General features: G+C 41.3%; 2 long non-coding RNA genes across 5 annotated transcripts in view; one reads left to right on the top strand and one right to left on the bottom strand.

Moving 5' to 3' along the window:
• The window catches only part of LOC147758413 (uncharacterized), a 98,904-nt gene that overhangs the window by 34,658 nt on the left and 42,201 nt on the right, over nucleotides 1-22,045 (top strand). The gene's annotated exons all lie outside the window — the stretch shown is intronic.
• On the bottom strand, nucleotides 8,378-11,356 carry LOC111255344 (uncharacterized). Of its 3 annotated transcripts, none has more exons than XR_002675439.2 (4): nucleotides 11,068-11,356; nucleotides 10,783-10,869; nucleotides 9,814-9,930; nucleotides 8,378-8,963 (listed from the first exon to the last, which is right to left on the bottom strand). It is a non-coding gene; the product is annotated as an uncharacterized LOC111255344 (long non-coding RNA). The 3 variants fall into 3 exon arrangements; XR_002675441.2 differs by lacking the exon at nucleotides 10,783-10,869 and adding an exon at nucleotides 10,656-10,709; XR_002675440.2 differs by lacking the exon at nucleotides 10,783-10,869 and adding an exon at nucleotides 10,689-10,709.

The following is a 22,045-nucleotide window of genomic DNA, read 5'->3' as shown; positions in this document are numbered from 1 at the left end:
AAGAAGATTGTGTTTGGTCCTGAAAGATTTAGTCTGCTCAGCCCAGCTTCCAGTTATGCTTTGGTTACCTAGATGCATAGAGCTTGGTCCGCAGATTGGGGTCAAGGAGACAAGTGAGAGCATGACCTGCAAATCGGCAGCTACCGGCGTCTGTTTTGGACCCCGGTCCGTGCGTTTCGTTGAGTTCCCTACACTCCTTATTCACAATCTTACAGTGACGGCTGTTCTGGACAATGCAAGAATGGATTGTGTATGAGTAGGAAATACTACTAGACTAGAAATATACTTTGCTGTCGGCGTTCGTGGGATGCTTCGTCCTGATAGCAAGCGAAACAAGACATTCCCTGATTTGCCACAGAGGGCGGCAGCAGCCGCTGCCGTTAGGAGGCTGTGTTTAGGGCGTGGAACAACGGGAATTGCTTTCGGTTGTTGCGTTCTATGGTTTCTTCAGTCCCTTTCCTTTTCACTTACGTTTTCTTTCTTTGACATTTTCGTAAGCGACCCCTTACCACGTCTCGTTTTTGCCAAGCCCGCTCTTTTTTGCACACTCTGTTTCTATAGTGTGTTTCCTGTGTGCACCCCTTTCCATACGTTTGTTGTAGCATCCTTGTAGCAGTTGAGTAGTTAGTGACAGGAAGCCAGCAATTAACGCTACGGGCGAAAGTCCTGTCTATCAAAACTTTGCCTGGAGAAGAAATTACGCACGGACGAGGATGAATAGCAAAGGACGAAAGGACTGTAGAGCCATGAAGGAAAGGACAAAGGAAAAAAATTCAAAAGGGGAAAAATCGAGATCAGTTTGAGCGTTGAGTTGCCGTCTGTCATTCGACAGAGCCCAATCCTATCCAGGAGCAGTAACACAACCAATACAATAAAAGCGTCCGAAGCAATGATTCTTACTTTTATATGACGTGTCTTTTTCATGTTTTGTTTGCGGGACCCTATAGTGCATCCAGACGACGCATCTTCTTAAATAAAAGAGCACTAAACGGCTCTAATGAGTTACGAGAGCTATTGTTAGAATAAATACACATATATGCATAGACGGCGACGAATAAAACTAACGCTCTTGGATAGCAGTCAAGTCGCTCGAGTACACAGGAGCAGTAAAGGAGTTAGAAACTCACGTGAAGCAGCAAGCTTTAAAATTGCCGAGAAAATGTCAACGCAACCTGAACTTAGGAAATTTCTAAATCATAATCTAAGAGTCAACTAGAAGTTCGTACGAAATCGTTACGTCGTGCGTATATACATGCTAATATAAGTTAAGCAAGATGTGGAAGTATTTATGGATAAATTAATTATTTAAGTTCCATGAAATTGTGTATGTTATAATTAAATGCACACGTGTAGACGGCGTACCGTACATATAGAATGAGTTAGGATGTTCAATCTTGTTAAGAGATATAATATCGTTCGCGGGTAATCACACTAGAGCAGCAGTAAACGGGAAACCCTTGTTCCTAAGTTGTTTCTGTTAAATCCCTGTATCCTTTTCAGCCTAAAAGTGCTTGCGTGCGTATAGCTTAAGGGCCTTAACATGTGCCCCCATGTGTGCTAACAGCAACATCTTTCTTTCGAGCCCAATATGTATTCTGTACGTACGAATGTAAACCTAAGGACTGTATAGTTGAAGTGGTGACCACCAGTTGGATTCGTAATAGGCACACCATATATGACGTTATGTAGCGCTATCATTCGTCAAGTTTTCTCCTTCTCATAGTCGACGACGTGAGGTTGCTACCCGTTTCATTCGGGTCGTTTTGCTACTTTCATGCTAGTGGCCTTTTGCCGCCCAAGTGGCGTCTACACGGCCCAGATGTTTGCAGCCCATTCGTCGACCGGTTTCCGTTAGACAGGCGAATACTGCAATTCGCAAGCCTTCCCCAGCGGCACAAACTGATAGCCATGTCGGCATGGTCATCGCATGCAAAAAGTGTTGTCGCAGCTTCACTCAGACGTATGTGTTTCTGCAGGCTCTGCTTCTGTTATTACCCGTGCGCGCGCAGTCGGGCGTCAAGCTGCACATATACACGCAAACACATACGATACACATGCCTATGCAGTACACATCGAGGACGTCACACATACACCCTCTTACCCCTCACAATTCTGTTCAGGGAATACTGGCCACCATGCAAATATGCGACGTCCGTTAGGACCTCCATTTTTTGAACCTGAAAACCACTAGGCAGCCACTAGTGCTACCTGTCTCAGCGATACTCACATGGTCCATAAAGACCACTACAGGCCATCATACAAGCAGGTTTTCATCGTGCACAGTCTTGTCTTTAGCCGTGAGCTATGAGAAAACCTGTACAAAGACAACACTCACTGTACGCGAGCAATCTCTGTATATCCAGTTCCCCGCACAAGCTAGCAAAGCCGTTAGCAAAACATCTCATCTGTTACAAACTACCGGATTTCAGCATGATGTGTGTATCTGTTCAGCAAGGTGGGTGGTCCTAATACATACAAGGGCCGGCAGGCACTGGTACATAAGCAGTTAGCCAGCATCTTCAGGCAAATGCAGGCTGACCGCTACTGATTACACCAGCGTTCGCGTTTCGACCGCGGCGACTAGTGTCAGACGCACTGTTATACCATTTTTACTCTTGAAACTGTAAATACTGCCATATTTTTGTTGAAACGCCAAGGAGACTTACGGAATTCTGGTTTGTAGACGGTCGACAACTTCGTCGGTTTCTACATCCCCGTTGTCAGTTCGTGGGTTCTTCACGCTTTTAACCTGTCCAATTCAACTCTGCTACGCTACGCCAGCGTATACTTCCTTTTCTTCCATTTCGTTCTGCTTCTCCTTTCTCAAATGGTAAAGCCTTGTTCCACCGACTGCTGGTTTTCTATACGTTCAACTCATTAGAGATATTCCCACTCTTTCGACTCTTCCATCGATTCAATTTATCCGTCGTTTTCCAAGAGCTTCCGTTAAATTTCCAACATCAGTACAAGGCTAGCCGAATTTTGAGCCGTAAGGTGCCGTTACATCTCTGACTAAGATTTAGAGAATATACTGTCTCTAGTCGGTAGGTGACAATGACTCGCTACTCCGTCTAACTCAAAGACCGTGACTGAGGCCACGAGACGAACGTTCGGTATTCAATCAGGAGGGATCGGGCCGCTCTACTGTACTACTTATCATATAGTTAATTCATTGATCCCACAAAGCTATTCAGTTGTTATCTGCTACTTAGGTGACGTTTTTATCGGCCTTTCTCGGTATGACAGAGTTGTTATTATAGTCTTCATTTGGTCGTTCTGGAAAATTACACCTATGCAACTCAATTACGTATACATCTACTGTGAACCATACATGCCCTGACAGACATTGACACACAGAAGTCAGAGAATAGGAAGGAGGTGACTGTCAGAGACAACTCGTCCGAACAATATTAGAGAAAGAGGTTATTCTATAAAGGCAGAAGGATATGGAAATTAAGAGCGTGAAATGTGTAATAGAAAAAAAAGGTTTTGCAGAATTATACGTTACTAATGCGTTCAAACTGGTTTCTTCCACTGGAAACTGGCTGACGCGGTGAGAAAAGACTCTAAGAGAATGCTCATGTTAATGCTTAATGCGAGCGTATGGCAATACATGCCGCCAAAACACATTCATGTGTGTACTTTGACAGCGGCAAACGAAATGAAAACAGGAGAACAACGTTCCGATCAAGCCTGCTTTGAAATCACCATGAAACTTGGTAGAGCTAAAGTAAAAGAAAGCAAATAGTTTAATATGCTGTGATAGGCCCTCCCCGTACGTATTTCTCGATGCAGTAGTACATGATACTAAAACGTTGCATCGCACATACAATACACAATAGGCTCAAAGGAATATGATTCATTATGGGATCAAAGATTCGCACCTATGTACATTACATGTAGAAGACATCGACCCATAGTTTTTTTTCGCAGTTTCTCTTACAAGGCTGATACGCGCCAAATCAGACCAGCGTTAAACTCTGAGTCAAAAGTAAATACGCTTACTTTGGTAGCATTGCGTCTGACATAGTGGCTTATGGTCGTCCGTGGTTGGCCAGAAAGGATACGGTAGAGTCTTATAAAGTAGACAACGATGAATCCTATGGCTGGCACGCAGTGAATCAGGGAGATTTGATATCAGGGAAGTGCCTGCTCACACGTTCGCTAGGGCGCACTAGTCGAACTCTTAAAGGGCTTTATGTAGAGAACAAGCTGAGAAGGAGCCAGGGACGAACACGAGCCTAGAAGCTCGGACGGGCACATGCCCTCGCATAAGCCATCGCTCGAAATGGATCTGGTTAGTGGAGCGAGTAACATTAATGAAACAAGTATGGCGGTGGTTGTAGCAAAAGCCTTAGCTGCTATAGCGGAGCCTATCTGGCTTGGTGAGCAGTTACTCATCCACAATTAGGTTGGCGCCTCCACTCAGATCATCTCACGAAAAAAGACTTTCATACCGCAGTCCACTAAGAGGTCACGCGTGTACAAATTTCAAGATGATCGAGAAATCGAAGGACGGTCTTACCGCTGAAGCGTGTCGAACTCAAAGAGTAGTTGTTTTTCCACTTTGTCGTCTTAGTTTCATTCGGTCCCGCCTATGCCCTGTATCTGTGCGCGCTTTTCATTATGATCAAACGAGCTCACAGACAGCGTAAGCGAGCTGCCCATTTCCCCACGGATTCGTTCCCACACTCTCACTTCACCTGAATTGCGGACGTATGATCACCTCTGGATGTCGCGCAAGCCGTTTGTTAACGACCGCAACAGTCTAATCAGCTAATTCGCCCTTTGCCTAATATTCGGTCAGTACACCTACATGTTGGCCAGACATGGTCTGTAGGTTTCCTCCTACTTTCTCACTACTACCTAAGGTGAACTCCTACTTTCTACACGGCTGTCTTGTTCTTATTTTACGCAATACACCAAGTACTGGATACTACTGATAGTCACCACAATTGACAGCAATGTTCATAAAAGCCGGCTTAATTTGGTAGGCGTACGCGACTAGCCAGCGCGACGACGGCCAGCTGTAACAGCGGTGTGACAAATAAGAACTCATGCCTGGCGAGACCAACTGTCTTAATATGTTACTTTAAGTTTCCAAGTGAACTTTTCAAAAATCCTTGATAAGATTTCTTATCTAGTCTACACAGCATCCACATGGGTCCAAATGGTTCTACAACTATTATATGTGTATACATATATCTATATCACGCAAAGAACGTACTTTAGGCGGCCTGACGCATGATTAGTAATTATACATATCCAATTATTAGTATAAAGAGGGTGTTCTTGGAAGGAAAAGATTACCATCCTATAACTTAGACGCCTCCGTGTGCCGAACAGCATTTGCGGATTAGTCTCTTGTGGCTCGAATAACGTCTGGGCATTTGCCGTCATTGGATAGCAGGATCGGAGCCGTTAGTAGCACGGTGCTACATTGACTATGAGTATCGAGCAACAATTTACTTGTGTTTCAATGAACAGTGCCGATCTACACATGTACGACGTATGGCACATGCACGCTCATTTTAGCTTCATACTTAATAGATATCAAACATTGAACTGTATTTACAATTGAACTTAGATACTCCTTTAGAGGCGCCTAGCAAGAAGCTTAGGCAGACAAAAAGCCTAAGGCTTTTATTCTAGTCATTTTTCTATTTTCTGTCAAATTGTTAGAGATTTTCCCCGGAGGTCCACGAAGAGAAGCAGCAAAGTTTTTGTACAAGACATCTTTGTTTCAATGATTCCTGTTCTCTGTTACTCCACGATTGGAAAATATGCACAGAGGATATAATGAAACAGTTGACGCTTTACGACCAGCAAGGAAATGTATGGTCACGAGAGCTGACACACAACCGCTTTTGTTTCTCGGTGGCTCGTTAATATTTCGACACAATGCAGATTCCCCAACTAACAAGCACTTTTAGTGGCTCATTTTACAATCTCAGTATACATACTGATGCTGTAAGACGTTTATATATAGCAATGCTGTTAGGATAGAGAACGAGGTACTCAGAGCCGTTGGACTATATTCTGAGTGCTTAGGTTCTCCGAAAACACGATAAAAATATATGCCCGCTGATAAAAAAGAAGCTAGGAAATCAAATAATCGGCGCAATCAGTGGTACCTAACGTTGGCCAAATAGACTCTAATAAGTGAGTTTTTTTTTAATCCTTAGCTTCATACAACGCACATCAGACCTCAACACTGAACAATGTTAATTTTCTAACATTAAAGCAAAAATATGGCATGAGTCAGAGAAAACATTCTTTTTTTTTTATCGTAATTTTATTGCTATTGCTAGAAATCCTGTTTAGGATATTGTACTTGTCAAGAGAACGAAGGGAAGAGCAATCTTGAGTAGCAAACAATTAACGAGCCTTTGTAGTCAGATAAACGCATGCGATTGCAAATACTGGTCCGAAGAAACGTACGTATAGGTCGATACGTACCGTGCCTTATTTGATCTACCGCCATAGTAATAGTAGAGTAGAATATGCGGAATAACTAGCGCTAGTAACCCCTGTAACGAACCTACTACTCAGTAACACTGTCATCTAACGATGTATATATATATAGCACAAAGAACGTATATTACATCATCAATTTTTTCAGCTGTAGCATTTAGTTGTTCTAAAAGATCTACGAAGTGAAGCATGCACACATAGCATCGTCAGGTAACACTAGGTAAATCAAAAGCTTGTTTTGGTTTACCAGTGTTTTTCGTGCGGACAATTATGCATATATTTATTCTTCAATTGCAGAAAGCCGTTTTTTAATTGGCTATCACCTTCATGATCTACTCTTTCCCGTATGGTACGCGTAACGAGTGATAATAGTTTACAGATATTTCAAAATTTCTTACTGCATTGGTTGTGCTTATAGCCGGCAGGTTGCTGCTACTGCTATTCACATGCGGACGAAAAATTGTTATTTCCACTATTATTATTGGCCGGTCAGCGAGCAGAAAGTGTAGACCTAATTTTTTGGTCAATTGGCCTTTTTTCAAGTCTAGGGCTAGTCCCGCTTTTCTCTACGAGCTTCATGTTATATCCTAAGGTAAAGGCTTCCCAGTGGTTTTCCGGTACTGTCACTTGGCTTATCTTGGTGGTCGTGGCGGGCTCCCCCCTGGTCGGTTCCAAACGCCAACATTGTACAGACGATACGAAGCAGTTAACGGACTGCCGCCAGCCGTTAACGGACAGCCACTCATAAAGCGACAGTGCTTGGAGCCCAGGCACCCGTCGCCGCCCGGCTCGTCAAATCCAGAAGCTCCCTTTCCTGTATTCTGCATCCTCAGTCAACATCTCCGCCTGTAAAACCGCTAGTGCTAGCTAATAGCGAAAAGACGGCGGTCCAGTTGGTTCATTTTCTCAAAAGTTTAATTTATTAGAATACAACCATTACTGCTTCTCACAACTCACCCTGGAACATCCCCTGTTTTAGACTTCGTGTCCCATGCTCAACGTCTGCTCCCTCTCTCATACTTCGGTAACGTATATATGTACCTGAGCTTCATCCCTGTGTGACCCCGCCATAACAGTCGTGCCGCAGTCTACGCAGGGTCATACCGCCTTGTTCAACGCAGCATCTTACCTGCTACTCTTCCTAGGTAACTAAGGAGCCGCGCCGACCGAGAGTCTGATACCGACCATTCCTTTCTAACAAGCCTTAGCCTAGCTGAGCCAGGATCTGGAACGTGTATTACTCCGAGCTTATGCTAGGCAACCTGCACAGTAGTAGCAGAAGGACGCATTTCAAGCATGCGACCATCTAGTGCTGGCTTCTTTACCGCCCCTTTTCCGTCTGACGGTCGCCATCGGTCGCTCGAGCGGCGGAAGGATGAGGCTGCAGAGGGCGGACAGACACACACCATGATGTCATCAATGAAGATAGTAGCTAGGCAGCGACCCTGTCAACGATTGTGACGACGCCTGTGTTTAATTGTAGTGATTTGACTTTTTGCTTAATATGGCGTGTGGACGTTGGCCGCAAGAACAGAAGCGAAATAGGACACTACTATCGTATATGCTATACTGTAATTGTCTCCTGGCCAAACTCTGAGTCTATAGCTTCTCTCTCTTTTCCTCTCCAGCCACTTTAACCATTCTAGCCTACATCTATTATTATTCAAGCTACAATATACTATGGCTGTTTGCTCAATGGCTCTTGGCGGTGTTGAATCGTTCTCAGTACATCTAAATTTTGTTTTTTGGCACCTATACTATACACATATTTGCACGATACAATGACTATCGCATTTATAACCTGAGGAACTCAACTTTCTGTAGTCTTACTGTCTACTTTGCGCCCGGTCAGAATACATCGGTCTGAACGACGTAACGACGAGGACTTAACATCAACACTACGTTAAGCACAACAGCATTTATTGATGGCCATTATTTAGGACGTCGTTGTCGGATCGGAACTTACCGATCAAAGTAAACCTGTCTAGCAGAAAAAAGACTTAACTCATTGGATACAGGCTGCATACATATTGCAACGTATTTTACTCTGCGTGCTGCCATCTTTGGTAGCACTATAGTGGCAGAAATTTGTCTTCGTTGCGCTATCGGTTTTCCTAAAGGGACAAGATTCGTCCACAAATCACATTTTGCCTCCTTAAAAACCTATAAGTGTTCCCTCAGCCCTGTATCGTACGCCTGGTCCTGCACAACAGCTTGGATAGGTTTTCAGAAAACGTTGTAGGCATTATCTTGATTTTGTTCTATCAAACCTTATTTACTACTGTTCGTAAAGGGAAAAGTGTAGAGCAAGATCAGTGGAGATCACGACGTAATTGCAAATAAGTCCACTGAACAATATGAAGTTACACCGAGCATCCTTTTACATAACAAAGGTACTTTTCAGAAACGTAACGGGCCATTTACGAAAAGTATTCTGTAACTACTTGTAACCCGAGCGATCCGAAACACAGAAAAGGACGACGCTTTCTCTGAAATGAAATAAGTAAGTAGTCGTGAGCGTCGCAGTGCTTAGAAATTGGATTTGTTCGGAAATTTGTTCATTCATGTACAGCATCTGTGAATAATACGTAAACTCTAGCGGAACGCAAGAACTTATGTGGTCCAATATATTAAGCGACTTTACAAAATGCATCTTTTCTTCGTAGTATTTGTCATTGCAGGCAAACATAGATATGTCATTATAGTGTTACATCTAGTAAAAGGCTGGTCTTATAGACATTGCACGAAGTCCCCATGGTTCGCTCACAGTTGTCATTATTGCTCTATGGATGCTTCCTAGGTAGAAGGCTCTTTTCATGGACAGATTCGAATCTTCATTAGAATACTCGTCAGTCTGGCTGTAAGCATGTCATCCTATTCTCCAGGGTATTTCTCCAGAGTTTCCTAGACCTAAGTAGCAGGTCATTTGTTTCCCTGGACTACGACTCCGTAATGGGCTTCTAGTTTCGTATGGGAAGACCTGCGCCGCTACATTAGTAATCCAATGTCATGTCTGGGAGCTCAGAAGCAGCACCTTAGTCCGCGTCCATTAACGTAGTGACATGACCAACATGTTTATAGCATAAACCTATTTAAGATATTACTATCCGAACGAACTTAATCGTGCTCCTAAACAGTTCCTAATTTAGAATGCACGCATAATTATCAAGCCTAAAGGGGTCGTTAATTGCCTTTAGGATACAGTGAATTTCTTTTCATGGTATAGTCCCAATATTACGGTACGTTAATGTAAGATCGACTATATCAATCACGGGTTAAGCAAAAAACTATCGAAAGCACTTTAGGACATCGTGTTCCATTTCGAATGATAATACGTACGTGAATGGGTTAAGTGGAAGCAATATTTGTTGACATTTGGACGTAAACCCGGATGATTTGTTCAATGCTCTCGGGTTTGGAAAGAAAATGGAGGTCAACGAAGTCAAATCCGTCAGACTGCCGAAGGAAGAAATGCACGCACATAAAATAAAAAACATTATCAGACTAATCAATACATGTGTTTCTTCAAACGAAACGAAAGATCCGTTACTCACTCGAATTGGTTCTGATACAAAATCAAACGGAACAAGCTAGTAATGCTACATGTGTCAATGACACAATTGTGTTCCTGACACAATAACTAACCGCTTGATAATTTATATCACTATATCTAATCATTATGTGTGGGGACACCTTCTTCTAATGCATATATTTCATAATATATTCATCGTTTTTTTTTTTTCTTTCTCTAGCTAAGTCTACGAGCTTTACGTCCTAAACCCCGTTAGACGTTACACCAGACAGTATTCTACCTGGAACATGTGCTAAGCTTCTTGATCGTCCTAAATCTTCATATGTTCTCAGTTGGAAACAAGGCATACATCTTAGGCATTCAACAGTTACCAAAGTTAGTATATCGTTGAAATAGCACATGGCTGTTTGTCAAACCACTCCAACTGAGATCTGAATATAGATTGAACGCGATAATTTCGGCAACCAGGTAACGGTTGCTAAAGCGCGAGGTTGGAGACCCGCTGCGATTAATCCAATTCTATTGCGAAAAATACAAATAACATCTTTTCCAAGAGCGAGCTTTGCTTTACAGAAATGTGTCAGTAAACGCGGTTTGCATGGTAAAATTCCGATGTGTCGTAACTGACTATAGAAATGAGGTAAAATACCTGTGAGTAATTTGTGTTTATCGCTTGCATTACCTTCAAGTTGATGGCCGCGTCCTTAAAATAAAACCATGTATTATTCAAGGTAGACATTTTCTAAGAAATGCACTTAACTTAGCGTCTTAATTACCTTTTATATTACGCAAGAAGGGCATTCGAGCTTTACGTTCCATGCCAGCAGCGGACACGACAAGGCTAGGCGCGCGGAACTGTGTATCTTTGGAACAGTATTGGTTGGAAATTTGTCAAGTACTATTTCTTTTCTATCTAAATCTATTGGAACCAGTAGAATATCGTTTATGAGCTTGAACCTAGACGTTGGCATGGGTCATATTTTAAATAAAACAGAAGACTTTCCTCTTGGCTACGAATCAATTTAATACTGTATTTCGAGCTATAAAAGGCATAACAATACCGTCAATTTACTCGTCGACTTTTTGCGCAACCTTCCTTGCTTCCTGACTTAAAACTTACACACGAAAAGTTCAACTCTTGCCTCTATTTAACATTGCCGTTTCTACAAAAAGCCATAGTCAGTCGTCCTGTTCCTGTACCTCTCCCTCAATGTGAGTAGCTGAAGCTTCACAGGCTCGACGATATAGCATTATGTAAAACTGCAGAGTATTTATAGCATGATCTGTTTTGGTTAAGTGTCTGTTTCAAATCCTAGCCTTTTAAAAAAAAAACTTACAACATCTGAAATAATTGGCAATTGCTTCGTTCTTTTGTTATTCTTGATATTTTTATGGCGTCCTATTTGTCTGTCTTTTACAATTCTTCGAAAATTCTTAGGGGATGCTGTATTAATGTTTTCTTGTTCTCCTTTTTGTTTTCGATTGACCGTTCTGCTAAGGGTTTGTCCAAAGAGTATCTTTACCAAATATGTGCCACTTTGCCTAATTGATGGCTGGCATTATGACAACAGGAAATACCAGTACAGTTTTGTACGCTAATTTTGGCCGGCGTTTTTCATTGCTAAATTTAACCGGATTTCTCATATAGCCTCCATAAGCCTGTAAGCTATTTAGATCGACTAAAGTACCGGATGTATAGGTACCGGATGGATTCCGCATCTGTCTTACAATGAATTCTAGGCGGCAAATTTGAGTTGTTTCTGAAGCATAGTCCTCACCTTAACATCTTCGAATAGCTGATATTATATGGAAACAATGATAGTGAAGTACAAATACATTTTCAAAAAAGCAGCATATGCCGCGAAATCGAGCACCAGCGACACGCAAAGGTGCAAAGCGTACAAAGTCTGAGTGAAAAACATTACTTTTTGTTAATAATAGGCGCACAGATTGATATTGATACTGTTAAGTTTATGGATGCTTCTTGAAGTGCAAAAGAGCACTGATAATTTTCAGGCTAATTCAGTTCTCTGTCTCTTTTAAAGTATGACCTTGATCTAATTTAATAGGTCAGTGAAATCATTGGCTCATCCGGTAAAATTATGTGCACAATTATTCATACATATGCGTGTACAAACGGGGGCCTTTGTAAAGCTCAGCTAAAATATCCTAGTCTTGTGGCGTGCAACATAGTTAAGGTCATCTTAGAGAGAAGCAGTATAGGTGTATTCAAGACTGAGTAAGGCCACCGACAGATGCATCTCGTCCTGGATCGCTACTACTATGGATTGTTGTCGGCTACATATAATACTTTATAATAGCGCCATGCAAAGAAATAGTTATCCAAGTTCCTGGGCGGTCATTTAATCCGATGCTTCCAGTATTATAATTCTCTCTGGCTCATCGAATCAAATATATTTAGCCCTTTAACATATCACTTTTCAGATAATTTCAAACAGTTTCTTACACTGAACAATAAAATTTAATGAATTTTTGTAAAAGAAATGTGATCCACAAAAAGAGCTAGCTTGGCCCTGAGGAATTATACAGCTTCATATTTTCTTGCTAAAATTATAGTTTTTTTTTTTTTTTAGAAGATAAGCATTCTTTTTTTTTGTATGGCTGTGTAGGCTTAAAAACATACGTGTCTTTCCGTGATATTTTTTCGAGAAATCTTTTTGGGTCACAGGATTAGAATTTTTTTTTGGCAAACACACCCGTGTTTTCTCTAACGATCACTTTCAAAAATTCATTTAAATAACTTTTGGCTTCTAAAACTCCATCATCATTTTTGACGAACACGATGTCATTACCACAGTATGTTATTCGAGCCCGGAGAAATCACGTATAAAAGATGCGATATATGAACGTGAGCTATAAGCCTTTTATATGGCCTAAGTGGCGAATTTCCGTTGATTTCCTATGTGTGTTCCTCGGTGAAATATTCCACGGGGGAAATGAGACGGGTCTACATGAAAGACATCCGATGCGTGAGTGACGCTGCGAGCAAGCAGCGGCGGTGCCTCTTCGCTCTCCGTACGCATTGCTTCCTGTTGTTACTTATACTGCTGGCGCTATTCCTTAGGCATAACCGAAAATTAGTATAGAGAGCTCTTGACGTAGAAACTCTGGGTTCTGTTCTGCTCTACAAAAGAGCATCTGCTGCCATCTGCCTATTGGTTTATCGATGCCAGTGTTGTCCTTGGGTATCCGAACTGCAGAAGCAGCAGCAGCAACAGCCGCTGCCTCCTAGTTCTCTGACCCCATGCTACCGAGTACTGGTCATTATGTAGTCTCCATCTTTCTCTCGCAGGTTGGAGGGCGCGTTCGAGTTCATTGCTTAGCTGTATGAACTTATATGTGCGCTGGTACTTGTCTAGCATCGAAAAAGCCAACAGCCGCATCTTGTATTCTGTGTGAGAGACTGTGCGCGTTTGTATTCCGAACTCTATGCTTAAGTTAGGCAGACTAAGCAGATGGAGCACAAGAGCAGAAAAACTAAGACGGAGCCTAGATAACCAGCTTGCCGTCGCTGCTTCGGTCCTGTCTTACCAAGCCATCCCTGACCGCGCTCGTTTCCACATCTCCAGATCAGGCCCCGGCCTGCCCGGTGCCTCTAGTATAGGTGACATCGGGAGCCAACGAGCTCAAGTAAAGTCAATGGTTGTCGGCATTTCCGATAGCATTCTTGCATCTTACGCCCGCACATCTTACTCCAGCACCACAGTACCCCGTCCCGGGCCCGTGAAAACCAGCATCCTCGGTTATGTCTTCCCAACATATAACTAGAGCCAGCTGCATAATATAGTAAGGAGCAGCCGGCAAGGCTTAGTCGACAGCCGCGGTATAAATGCAGGTGCTGATAAACAACGAAGGACAGGACAGCATCGAGAATAAGAAAACAGAGAGCCCACTGAAACTCCTAAGGGAGCACGAACGGACGGAAGGGACAACATTCGGGGGGAACGGCCGCTTCTTCCAAGGTTAGCAGCTTTCGGCGGCAGCAGTGTGGGACGCAGAGTAACGTACGGGTCAGAAGCCGTGACACCGCATCAGCGTGAAAGTATAAAGATCATAAACTGGAGGATTCTTTGCCCCTTTGTCCATGCTCTTCAATCGACGCGGAACAGCTCGATCTTCTTCTGACGACAAATGCATAACGCTGACTCTGATGCTGCCGAAAATCAACACGACAGCCACTGCCACCGCCACTGCATGCATCACGCTTACGCATCTATGAATCAATTAATATTAATACTAACTGTGCGTCTTTGACAGCGTCTCGATAGCTTACTAAAGCAATGATAGCTCTATGGAATTGCAACAAACCAAGCGCGCGTGACCCCAAAATTACCATCGTCTCACATAGAGCGAAGTGCTATAAGAGCCGTGTTTATTTAAAAAATAACAGATAAGATACCCTCAGGTATTTCAAACATGAACGCATGTATGCCCTTCAAATTAGGGGTTATTTAGTTGAATAAACATTTGAAAAAAATTACTAATGTGCGAGTCTATGGAACGAATCTCCTGACGAATGGAAACTGAACAGAGATAAACGCAGGCGACCGTTGCCTGGTATAATTCGTTTTTGTAATAATAACAGTTAGACCAATTTTGCTGAAGTTACTCTACGAAAAGGATAAAATAGACCCCCATGGATTTATACGCCGGTGCGAAACTCACAGATATATACCGCTAAAACTGCTTCTGCCGCAGTCACTTGGTCATTTAACGAATATGCGTAAGTTAATCGAAGTATGGTTTGTAGCAAATGAAGTAGAAAAGTTCAACGTAATAGATGAAGTTCAAAAGTATTTGTAGTATATCGCAATCATTTTCGCTACGACAGAAACACTTGCACCTCATATTCTATTATTTAACATAAATTTGAGAAACAAATCTTCATACCCTACAAGTGATTGCAAGATTTCCTTTTAGTATGGCTTATTAGTAGACAAAACACTTTATAAAAAAAAAATGAAATAATTAACAGAAAAAAATATGATACAGTCGACCAAAGATGATAATACATGTAGCAGTCCCTATTATTCTTGTTATAATACAAAACCGCGTATAAATTAAGATAGTCATAATACTCTTACTATCACAGCTCTGCTCATTTAAAATGTAACAGACATTACCGCAAAATAAGATTAGAGGTAAATTAAAGATGAAGTACGGAATGTCTTAGAGGTAGAGGATAGGATATTCATTCGCTATCGCGGCAAGCCTAACCACTATCGCTTAAAATGTGACTAGACTAAGTGTTACCATGTTACGGCGTTCGTTAGATTAGTATAGAAAACTCTTCCTGACATACGGTGTTGGGGGTGGGGGGTGGGGTAGCTGGAATATAATAATAAAGTAAAACTTAGTTCACTCCTTACGTTCAAGTGAAAATCGTCCCACACATAACGCTTTCACTTGCGAATGAGAGCTGCAGACAGGGGGTCCCTTATGCACGACGGCGTGTCCCTATTCTCACGCACAACGTAATTTTCGAATAGCAGTGTAGGCTAATGATATGACCTATTTAACGTGTCCCAATTTCTGTTGTATTTCAGCCAAAATGTTTTCTTTTTCACGGTAATGGATCATTGAATGAATAATGACTATACAGAATTCCTTAGTGTTAAACGCTATAGGGATTCTAGTAAATACTCACTACAGGCCACTTAGACAAATGAGAAAAAAATGTATGTAGTTTGTCAGTCAGCCGTGATAAATGTCTTAAAAACATATCTTAGCAATAGGCCAATTAATCCTGCAACGACAGCAATAGTAAGTAAACCTTACAAATCAAGTCGCAGAAAAGCAGTCTCCTATAAACGGGATTTAGGTTGATGTATTTATCCTCGCGATACGAGATATAACGCGCTTACCTGCTAAACATTCGGAATACCTGGTGATTCATGTCGAAAAGCGGGCGTAGAGACCAAAGTGCCGGACGTGAAACTTGAACATTTTTTTTACATTGAAAACAAGTCTGGTTTATTATAAATTGGTAAGCAAGTAACCGCGTGAGCTCTAACATGTAATAGACACATAAGTGTCAAAGACAGCTGCCGGCATAGCTTCCAAAATATTCGAAAGCCCATATACATATATATATGTACATATATACATATCCATCATCGTTACAACGATAAGTGTTATGCAGTTGCGGTCGTCTACATTATGCCGCGTTTATGGCCAGCATAACTTTGTTAGATCAATCCGGATAATTAAGCATGTAGATCAAGGAGTACATTAGTAAATTACTTTTTTTTGAACATTATATCATAGTTAGTTCTATTTCAAAAGCGTAATAAGCATAGGTCCTATGAAAGGTAATCTGTTCGGAGAGGGCTTGATAGCCTTCAAATGTAAGTTGGCGCGAATATTTATTTGAAATTTTTTTAATTACGATAATTTTAATGAGGGTTCGCAAAAGTATCAAATCTCTGCCTAATTCATGTTAATTGAAAAATCGAGTTTATAAATAAGCACTTATATTTATTGTAAGAAGGATGAATATCCCTGCAGGAGGACGTGATATCCCAAGGGGACCTGCTCAGAGGCAGATCGCTTTCGTTGGTCGTTAGGTTCCCCGTACTATACGTTATTGATTAGTCTACGATGTTTAATTATTATGAGCACTGCTAGTCGCACCTGAGGAAGTGGTCTAGGCTTTTGATACTTGAGTAGTTGAGACGACTGACCAGCCGTGTTTTGACATCTAACTGATTTGAATATGTCATCTAAGAAAAAAACCGACTTACAAGTCGATGGTTCTAGCAAAATAAGCAGCTATCCATCTAGAGCAGTCAAGTCGATACTGGCCGATTAAATGGCGTAGCCATAAGTTACCGAACATCTTCAAATTAGGTTTTCCTTTTCATAAAAGGGCACATAAGTTTATTGCCAAGTGTATGAATGAGTCCATTGTTTTAGAGTTGAAAAACCGTATTGCCGTTAGGTCTATAAAGGAGAACCAGGTGAAAGTTATTGGCCGCTAGCAGTCTTTGTAGGTTTGCGACAGGTTTAGGGGTTGAAAATTATCCTCTGTCGACCATGGCATGAGGAATGTATAGTTCTCTTAAGGGAGCCGCTCCTAGACTGCAAGGGCACGCTTGGGCTTCTCTAATATCGGCATGCGCTCAACAAGACGTCAATGTATGAAGCAATGCCAGCTCACATATTTCGCCAAAAGAAAGGATCCGCTTATTTACTATACAGTTATGCATTGCATACGATCATGTTATGATAGTGGATGCGAAAAATTAGGGCAGAGAGACTCCCTCCGTAACAACTGTTCTGCTCGCCGTAAGATGACCAGCGATACGATAATTTCAGCTTGATCGCAATAAGAATACTTATGGTTTATGCTGGTTTGATAGGCATTGAGTTATGTGTGTTTGTAAAGTTAGTTTGTTGGTCAGTCGATTCGCAAAAGAAAGGAGTCTTTGAGGTTGGATGTAAAAAGGAAAGCCTGTTCTAATAATGTGTATTAAGTGTTTTGATGAATAGATGCTTTAATGCTAGCTTAATTCAAGTTTGATTCACTCGTAATTACCCCATTGATTATTAGCCTTATAAGACCTGTTTATTTTTAAGATTTGTTCTCCGATCGTTTCACTCACTACAAGACGTCTCATGAGTCAATTTTGAGCTACGACCGGCGTTTTTGTGTCCGTAAAAAATCTTTCATGTGGGCGGACTACCCCCAGTCACCAAGCAGGTCATAACAGCGTTTTCAATATTCAGCTATGAATCAATTATATTGTAATCAAGTTAAACGTCTGCTTTTCGTTTAGGTTTTAAGCTTATCGCATAACATTGTGCATCTACTTAGCACTGAACTCGCAAATAGCAATTAGCCTAAAAAAAAAATTGTGGTACTTAACATAGTATATCCTCTTAATCTCGCCTAGGTATTTCTAATTTATAGTATTTATGGCAATCTATCACACTTCGCAGTTCTGTCAGTTGACTAGTAGGTCACGTCCAGTGGTGACTGGAATAAATGTGCAGAAAAAAGCTTGTTTGTTTTTCTATTAATAGGAGCCATATTATCATACTGCCTTTAAAAGTGTATGCAACCGTTATTTACTTGGTTCTAACAAAATTGTACAGTACACCCTAGATGGGACACCCCTGGCTCGTTTGTGAAATGCGCGGGTATTCTCTCACTCGGTGGTCTACGTTGAACGGGCGGCGGCCTCCTTTAGGTAGATGCATTAAAATCTATTAAAAAATTAAAATAAAAAAAGTAAGAACTGTCTATTCAACTCTGGGTTGCCTATGGCTGGTTCTCGATCATCACGTGTTCAATAAGCCAGGGAATAAGCTTGGTTTCCTTTTGCTTCGAAGAGGTAATTTTCTGAGTAATTATGCTATATGTTGATTAAAATGTAATAGATTAAAACGCATAAAAGAGATGGCCTTATTTGCAAGAGTGAAGAACATTCACCTCGCGGAAAGCACGCTTTGTAGGTGTTCATAAGCAAAGTGGCTAGCTTTTAGTTCCGTTGTATTTTTGCGTTTCCCAGGAGGACGCATGCAAAGGTACGATTTTCGTTGGAAAACGTTTTACGTAATCTGGTGATAACGATTATCAACAGCTCGGCACAGGCGAGATGCTTGCCAAAAAAAAATGCGCGCAAGATAGAAATTCAGTATTGAGAATAATGCAATACACATCTGACTCATTGCTACTCTAGTTTCTTGTGAGGTTACCATACATATATATATGCACGTAATAAATTTATCGTACGTTCTGTGTTACTGGGAATAAGAACCAAAAGTTGTAAGTATGAACGCAAATGCTAACCTGCATTTTCACTGAAAAGATAGGTTCTCAGCTGCACTCTTAAAAAGGTGGACTTAATATGAACGTGAAAGCTTGTATTTGTATATAGGCTCGGGTTGTCAGACAGGAGGCGCACGGACATGCAACAAACCTCAAGAGAAACAAGCTTGAGCTTTACGAAGAAGCAAGATTTGTATTTTTTGCTTGCAAAAAAAATGTTAGATACTCTGCTTAGGCATATATAAATACATAACCCACACAACATAGGCCATCGAGTTACCGATTAAGTCCCATGGGAGTACCGGCTTCCCTACTTAGCCTGGAGCCAAAAGCCAAAAAAGTCAACATGCTGGGCCGCTGTATTGTCTTCAGATCGCCTAGAAAACATAGATCAGTTTCTAGACCATTTCTTCTGTTACCCCATATCCGTTTTTTATCTATTCTGGCAAAACAAAGACGCGCTTGGTCAAAACAAAAATGATGGAAGTTCATGTAACATAATCACAACTTCGGTTACTTCATTCGATTCACATATGGATTATAGTACATTATACAGAGCCCATATGTCATTTAGGTACACCGGTTTCTACGGCTTTTTTAGATGACGGGTGAAGTACGTTAAGCTATTGTGTCCAGTCTTTTAGCAGTGTACAGCAATGGACATACACCGACGAAGTTTCAGACGTGCGCGTGCAAGTTCAGGAAACATAAGATAAGGACCTTCATCAATGTATAATCAACTTATGTAAAAATGGAAACGAGTATTGAACTCAATCGTATACACACAATATTTCGTTGTTTGTAATTGTGTTCGGTTGTATCGGGGACTTTGCGGAACCATCCTATACGAGTCAGGATTGTTGCTTTAGGTTGGAATCAAAGTTGTGACCTGCAGGTATGAATTACACGAAAATTGTTCCACACTCATCGGAGTTGGTAGATAATAATAATATATTTGATAGGTCAATTATGTATGCCAATATATATATTGCTAAAATATATTTAATAGAAACTACCCCATTTTATGCCACCTAATATATTTAATTTAAACGTTAAAAAAACACTATTTGTGCACTTGGATACCGCCTTAAATGAAGCTATTTTCTCGGCAGTGGTCTACTATTCTTTACCGCTGAGTCCCGGAAGCTAGCATACTTACGTACGTAAGGTCATGAGTTTAAAGATAACACGATGTTTAACAATATATCAATAATTTGTCACCGCCAGCAGTTGGAAACAATAGCGGCCTAAATAATGGCTAATTTTTTGCCTCAATATGTACCGAGTACACAGGTACGGGATCTAAATTTTGATTTTTTTGTACATTGGCTCTAAAATAATATCTAAACATCAACAATTATTTAATTTAATTGTTTTTTTATACTTGGCCATCATTGGCTCAATAATGCCAGGGCTCAAAATAATAAATGTGCACAGACATATAAGCAATCTTCAAATGACTAACCACCGAAAATTACCTGAACAAATTAAGTTGATATTTTTTTCCTAAAATCGTTACCGTAACATTAATTATAAGGACGTTTTTCTATAATAAATTGGGTGAAATTGCAACTTCGGTAAGTTCATTAATAAGGATTAGAAGGCGAAGAAAATCTACTACGGTGTTTTATTCGAAACTGACCTTTAGATACATGGGTAGGTGACTATAAATGAAGAAACCAGCACAAAAAGGTTGTGCGGTCTCGTGATATGTTTTACTATACCAGTGCGCTGGGGCTCGTAAAACTAATCTCTAAAGTGCGGTTATTATTGGAAAATAGGCACCCTGATAGCGGTGCGTGGTTTAGTGGATTAAGTAATCGGTCTCATAAGTTATAAATCATTAATCGTTCTTTTGACTAGAGATAAGTTAAAGGAGATAGTGATTAGAACTTGTTTCAAGAAGTCTGCGATAACACTGACACAGGGAAGAGCCGTTGAAATAAAAGAGCATCCATAAGTTAGACTCAACTTCCGGCCATCTTCAAGCGTTTCTATCTGCTAGATGGCGTTCAGAGCTTTTGAGTTCGTTAGAAGTTTACACCCAAGACTGTAATAAACGTATTATCTAGTTTTACCAGCAATTTTAGATTTTTCAACCTGAGATGGGACCAACAACGTCCGTTGACAACTCCTAATCAACAAAGCGTTTTTCCAACGTTTACGCTAGTTGCCGGTGCTGTCCCGTCAAGTAGCCATGATTAACTGGTAATGTTTTCATAGCGCTCGTGAGGATAGGAAAATACTTGATCAAGTTTAAAAGCGTAATCGAAAAATACTGTATTTTGCCCCTATGATCGTTGCAATATAACAACGTACGTGGCGTTCGAAACATCAGCTCGTACGAAGTGAGACTTCCAGCGGATACACCCATCCATAAAGGGGAGCACAAATAAGATATAGGGTATATTACCAACGAACATCTATATAAAGACGCGTTTTATAGCTCACTACACAATTCTCTCAATTCTGGTGTATTTAACAATGGAATAAATCGACCCACGATACTGAACAGCACAACCGATGAATCTATAACACAATATATTGGTTTCCATTTCGTCTACGAGACAGAAAGATATATAAGGACCTAAAAAGATGAACTAGTAAACGCAGGAAAAACATCGACAACGAGGCCTCCGATTAGTTCCCGCTGTGAGATTCCATTTACCAAACATCACATTATGTACGTACAACGTAGTCAGGCTGCTGATCCTGCCCACTCTAAATCCTCTCTCCCTTTCATATGGATACAAAACGGACCGTTGTAAATGAAGGCATACATAAACAGTGCCCCTCTGAGTGCGTTTCATCCTAAACGGCAGTTGCACCAGCGTGCACCACAATCACATACGCTTTTGCGACAATTGCTCCTAGCACAAGAACCTGTTTTTCGTTCCTGGACATATATGTAACGTATAGCGTCTGGCTAGTTTCTTGGCCACTTGCTTCATCTTTCAGTTTTCGTGCCGCTATCGCCGTCGGCTCAGTCGCCTGGGCACGACAACGACCACTACTACTTTGGGTATTCATTCGTACCGCTGCCCGCGGCCAATTTCGACAGCGATACGCTTCGACTTTAGCAGTAGAAGCAGCAGTCTCAGTTGAAGGCGAATTGCTCAAGCGGCTAGTTGTAGAGCAGTAGGTCTAGTCGAAGGAAGGTATTGCTTACACGCGAGTGAGCCTGCGTCGCGGCAATTCAGGAACAACCTCTGCGGCCCAACTTCGTCCTGCTTCCTTTCTCCTTT

This window comes from Varroa destructor, unplaced genomic scaffold (genome assembly GCF_002443255.2).
Source record: "Varroa destructor unplaced genomic scaffold, Vdes_3.0 BEIS01000001.1, whole genome shotgun sequence".
Lineage (NCBI taxonomy): Eukaryota > Metazoa > Arthropoda > Arachnida > Mesostigmata > Varroidae > Varroa > Varroa destructor.
This window is presented reverse-complemented; position numbering and strand designations above follow the sequence as displayed.